The following is a 6650-nucleotide window of genomic DNA, read 5'->3' as shown; positions in this document are numbered from 1 at the left end:
GTACTATATGCTGCTTGTTGTCTAATTCAGATGAAACATGGCTTTGGCATAAAAGAATTGCTCATATACACATAAATCATTTGAATAAACTTGTCAGCAAACAGTTAGTCTTAGGTCTACCAAATAGGAAGTTCTCTAAAGATAGACTGTGTGATGCATGTGAGAAAAGTAAACTGGTTAAGACTCCATTTCCCTCTATAGACTTGGTTAGAACAAATAGAGTTTTACAACTAGTTCACATGGACCTTTTTGGACCTGCCCAAGTTAAGAGTTTAGGTGGAAACCTGTATGGATATGTGCTGGTTGATGATTATTCTAGATTCACATGGACTTACTTTTTAGCTCATAAAAGTGATACATTCTCTGTTTTCAAAAAGTTTGCTGCTTTAGTACAAAATGAGAATGATCTGAAAATTGTTTCAATAAAAAGTGATCATGGAGGTGAATTCCAAAATGATGCTTTTCAAAATTATTGTGAACTACATGGAATCAACCACATATATTCTGCCCCTAGGACACCACAGCAGAATGGGGTAGTGGAGAGGAAAAATAGATCCCTAGAAGAGTTAGCTAGGACCATGCTTAAGGACTCCAACCTACCTAAGTACTTTTGGGCAGATGCAATTAGTACAGCCACTCATGTTGTAAATAGAGTTCTCATTAGGCCCCTGCTTAGGAAAACACCCTATGAGCTTTACAAGGGTAGAAAACCAAACCTTTCCTACTTTAGAATCTTTGGTTGTAAGTGCTTTGTGTTGAACAATGGCAAAGAACACCTAGGAAAGTTTGACCCTAAGGCAGATGAAGGTATCTTTTTAGGATATTCCCAAACTAGTAAGGCCTATAGAATCTACAACAAAAGAACAAAGACCATAGAAGAGTCAGTTCATGTAAAGTTTGATGAATTATTTACAGAAAACTTGAACAAAACTCCTTCTAAGGTTGATGACTTTTTGGACGAAGTTGTAGAATCTGAACCACTAGAACAACCTATAGCTGACCCTCCAACTAGATCAGACCTTGTAGAACCTATAGAAACCAGTGAGTTGCCTAAGGAATGGAAGTTCAACAGAAACCACCCTTTAGACAACATTATAGGCGATATCTCTAAAGGTGTTGCAACTAGGAGAAACCTTAGTCAGTTTTGTAACTTTACAGCCTTTGTATCTCAGATTGAACCTAAGAACATTAAGGAAGCCCTGTTAGATAGTGAGTGGATACTTGCTATGCAAGAGGAGTTAAACCAGTTTGAGAGAAACAAGGTGTGGAGTTTAGTACCTAGGCCAGAGGGTAAGCATGTCATAGGAACCAGATGGGTGTTCAGAAACAAGTTGGATGAGAATGGTGTGATAACAAGGAACAAAGCTAGACTAGTAGCCAAGGGTTATAGTCAAGAGGAGGGAATAGATTTTGATGAAACCTATGCCCCTGTAGCTAGATTAGAAGCCATAAGAATTTTATTGGCTTATGCTTGTATAATGGACTTTAATCTTTATCAAATGGATGTGAAAAGTGCCTTTCTCAATGGTGACCTTCAAGAGGAAGTTTTTGTTAGCCAAACACCTGGTTTTGAAAATCCTGATTTTCCTAATCATGTGTATAAGCTCTCAAAGGCCCTCTATGGGTTAAAACAAGCTCCAAGAGCTTGGTATGAGAAGCTCAGCAATTTCCTTATTCAACAAAACTTTTTAAGAGGAAATGTTGACAAGACCCTTTTCACAAAAACTACTGGAAATGATATCTTGCTTGTCCAAGTATATGTTGATGACATAATATTTGGATCTACAAATAATAAACTGTGCAAAGAATTTGAAAATTTGATGAAAGGTAAATTTGAAATGTCAATGATGGGTGAACTGTCATATTTCTTGGGATTTCAAATTAACCAAAGCAAGCAAGGCATTTTCATTAGTCAATCTAAATACTGTTCTGATCTGATAAAGAAATTTAACTTTGAAAATCTTAAATCCATTGATACACCCATGATTCAAGGAAATTTCTTAGACCGAGATGAGAAAGGTAAACCTGTAGATGTTACTAGATTTCGTGGTATGATAGGATCTTTGCTCTACCTTACAGCAAGCCGACCAGACATCATGTTCAGTGTTTGTATGTGTGCAAGGTATCAATCAAATCCAAAGGAATCTCACTTCAGTGCAGTTAAGAGAATTTTCAGATACTTGGTAGGAACTAAGAGTCTTGGATTGTGGTATCCAAAAGGATCAACTTGTACTTTGGTTGGTTACTCAGATTCAGACTTTGCCGGATGTAAACTCGACAGGAAAAGTACCTCAGGAACTTGTCATTTACTTGGAAACTCTCTTGTGTCATGGTTTAGTAAGAAACAGACAAGCATCGCTTTATCAACTGCTGAAGCTGAATATATTGCAGCTGGGAGCTGTTGTGCTCAGATACTTTGGATGAAACAACACTTATTGGACTTTGGTGTTGACTTGGGAACAGTACCTATCATGTGTGATAACACAAGTGCAATAAGTATAACCAAGAATCCAGTAATGCACTCCAGGACCAAACACATTGAAGTAAGACATCATTTTATAAGAGACCACTTTCAAAATGGAATCATTAAGCTTGAGTATGTTAACACTGCCGAACAGTTAGCTGACATCTTCACAAAAGTTTTACCAAGAGAAATTTTTCTGTATATAAGGATGAAACTAGGGATCATTGATCCTAGTGAGGTATGATCATGGGATTTCTGGTGTTTGCAGTTGTTTCTTCAGTTAAATCGATTTGGAAATCGATTACCTTCATGGTAAATGGTTTATAAAATCGATTTGGGAATCTGTACATGCTTTATGGATGGGCTGGCCTTATAATGAGATATATGAAATTCCACCCTTATTTTAATATTGGTCCACGTTTATCACACGGAGATTAAGGTGCATTATTATTGCCACATGAAAAAGTCTCAAACATAATTAACAATATGAGCATGGCAATTTTCAAATACTGCTGAAGAGTTTGATAAAAATGGAGCTACATTAGTATACACATATCTAATAAAGTTCATTACAATTTTATGGTGTGGTAAATTGAATACTCTTTCAAGTCTTATTATGAGTATTGTGAAGAAGATAAATAATTTAAAAATTACGAGTACAAATAGATGAAGATAAGTTTAATAGTCATAATATGTTTGAGAACTTTATTTTTTTACTCAAGTTTGAGAGTATGATAGATAATTTTTTTGCTATTTTGATAAAAGATAATGAAATGAGAATAAAAGAACTATATTTATAGAGCACGCGGCTAACCAACTAACTAAGCTTAATTAACTTACTCATCAACTAATTAACTTTTTACTACTAAAAGAGTTGATATTTTAACAAGTAGAGATTTTTTCTTTTTCTAAATGGTAATATATATATATATATATATATATATATGAAATTTGAAACCTGGACTAGTTTGAAACCTAGAAAAACTTATGAAATTTGATCTTTAGGGGCACACCTCCAACCCAGTGGTCATCTAAAAAAGTAGTTAGCTCATTCTCGACCACCTTGATCACCCTTTCTGAGAACTAGTTTGAGTTTGACCCATGGTTAGACCTAACAATGAGACATATTTCCACCAATCCCACCCCTACCACCCATTATGGCCTCCCCACGTGAATCACCTTTGCATATAGACAAAAGATAGATATAGAATTAAGAATAGAGTTAATAAGGACTACCCTTACACCTAGACTAACATATATATTACTCCACGATCCTAGTTTGTTAGAAATAAGACTTAAAATTGGCTGCCATGATATTTTTCGACTAATATTTGATCAACCAGAAAACCTAGGTACTTAAAGGGGTTAAAACCCACTACACAATGCAGGAAGCATTCTAGCAGCTCCAATTAGGGAGCTCCCACATTAACCCCTATTATGCTACTCTTAGAAAAAATCACATGGAGCCTAGAAGCAAGCTCAAAACACCTAAGGACTATCTTGATTGACCAATGATTCTCCCTCGTTGCCTCTCAAGGAAAAATAATGTAATTTTCATATTAAAGGTGTGAGACCACCAGACCAGAGTTACCTATTTTAAACCACGAGAATAAATTAAGTACCTCTGTACTCCTTATAGAAGCACTCAACCCCTCTACAACTAGGAGGAATAAGAAAGAGGCCAATAGATCACCCTTTTTAAGCCCTATTCGGATATAAATTTCATGTGTATGGAACCCATTCACCGAAACTAAGAGACTCTTAGCCAAAATACATGCCTGTCCCCAAGACCGCCACCTTTCATCAAACCCTACACTTCTCATAATGTAATGCAAAAAGTCCCAGCTTACTGAGTTGTATGCTTTCTTTAAATGCACTTTAAAAATGAGACATTATTTCTTAATAATTTTGGCCAAGTCTACAATCTCATTGACTGCCATCACCCTATCCACCAACAACATGTTGGAACTTTTGTTGGGGGTATGTTGCAAATCTCGAGTGAGAAGATGATGAAATTGATGAAGATGAAAGTTGCACAAATAAATTCCAAAGCGTGTATATCACACTAAACTTTAGGTTCGATTCGCCCCCATCAATCTATATATTGGACGCAAACGAGTTAACCGGCGAATCCCCTTCATGATACTTTAGAATCCTTGAAGTGAATTACACATTCACATCAAACTTATCGATCAATGATATTTACAGAATAAAGTTCATTCATTTACTCTCATGCACTAGAGAAAAGAAAAAATGACTTAGAAATATTTTTGACATAAATTTGATTCATGTAACATGAATTTTTTTTTTTTCATTCTGCCTCTAAAGTATCTCTATTTATAGAGATGCTCATACCAATTGGTGAAAGAAAACAACTCTTGAACTCATATCAATTGGTGAAATAAAATAAGTATTGAGAAAGATTTAACATTTGCTAACTTAAAAGATGTATTGGTTTGAATTAAACTCAAGCATTGCAACCACTTGACCAAGTGATACATTAAGTTATTTAGTTTTGCTACATTAATATAGCTATTAGAGAATTTCAAATACATTTTGGAAATTCCCCTCAAAATCTCCCACTATTTTCAAAATATATCTAAATCCGTTATTCCAAAAATCTCAGTTTCAGATAAAGGTATCTTACGATTACCTTCATGGTAAATGGTTTATAAAATCGATTTGGGAATCGATTGCTTTGACCCCAGAATTCAAAGTTCAGGAAATTTTTTTTAACTTGCCCGAGCGTCGATTAGGAAATCGACTAGTTCTTCTTTTAACGTTAAGACAATCCATTTGGAAATCGATTAAGTAAAACTGAAATTCGATTTGGAAATCGATTTGAAATAAGACCGTTGTAACTAGCCGTTATGAGTAATAATTACTAAATCGATTGACATTACCAGTAACGGTAACCTAATCGATTTGGGAATCGATTTACATGATTAAGGGTTTAAATAGGAACAGTTCTCAATCGATTTCTGCACTGCATTTCTTCAGTTTTCACTAATTTTCTCTGATTGCTTCATCCTTCTGTCTCTGCTATTGTTATTTTTTTGCTATCTACACTCAATCTACAATCTATCTACTTCAATCTACAAGTATGGCAAGAGTAAAACAAACCCAGGCACGAACTCCTTCACCTTCATCATCTTCAACAAGTGAAACCCCTTCACCACCACCCACTCTAACAAAAAGAGTACCCATACCTACACATAAAATACTTGCCAAAGACAAAGGCAAGGCACCCGCTCCTATTCAAGAGAAGCCTAAAAAGCGAAAGGAACCCCCAACGGAAAAACTCATGGCTGATGCCATGAAGGTAATTTCACAAAAGAGGAAGAAGAAATCTGTTTCCTCACCCCCTGCCAAGAAAGTACACGCATCCAAGGAAAAAGATGTTGAACCTTCTATACCATCAGACTTTCTGAAGAGAAAAATCCACGAGGGTAGAACTCTGGATTTTGCATACTTTGATACTGACGGTTTTACGTTTCAGAATCATCTGCGATTCCACGGTCTTGAGAGCTTTCTATCTTCTACACTCGACAGCTATCCACGTTTGATAAGGGAATTTTATTCTACGTTTAAGCTGACAGAAGAAGGTTTTAAGGCTCAAGTCAAAGGTAAAAGGATTGCTATGTCATTTGATGATTTTTCTACCTTATCAGGATTGCCTTTTTACGGAAAATCCATCGACGGCAGTTCTGAAGCTGATACGGCTGACGAAGGGTGGGAAGAATCTGTTGACAGGCATGCTGCAGTAAAGGACCTGATGATTGATGGTTTTGTGGAAACCATTTCTTTACCTATCGGTCAAATGAAGGTCCAACATCGGATGTTGATGTACACGCTGACCAGGATGCTTGTACCTCGTTCAGGCAACCCAGCAGTAGTTCAGAAACTGGACATACTACTGTTATGGGGCTTATCAAAGGAGCTCAGGATGAGCTGAACTTGGATTGTGCTAAGGCACATGCTGGAAGCTTCACAGAGCAAGCTTATGTTGCCTTATCCACAGCTGATTACCAAGATTCTTAAACATTTCAAGGTTTCATTTGTTAATGAAGAATCTACAAAGACAACTCTGATATTTGGAGAATGAATTGTAAACCAAATGCAATTGAAAAGGTTACATGGTATATGGATAAGACCTCAGCCTACTGTTGAACCAGCACAACCTCAG

The sequence above is a fragment of the Cicer arietinum genome, chromosome 7 (assembly GCF_000331145.2).
Source record: "Cicer arietinum cultivar CDC Frontier isolate Library 1 chromosome 7, Cicar.CDCFrontier_v2.0, whole genome shotgun sequence".
In the NCBI taxonomy this organism is placed as follows: domain Eukaryota; kingdom Viridiplantae; phylum Streptophyta; class Magnoliopsida; order Fabales; family Fabaceae; genus Cicer; species Cicer arietinum.
This window is presented reverse-complemented; position numbering follows the sequence as displayed.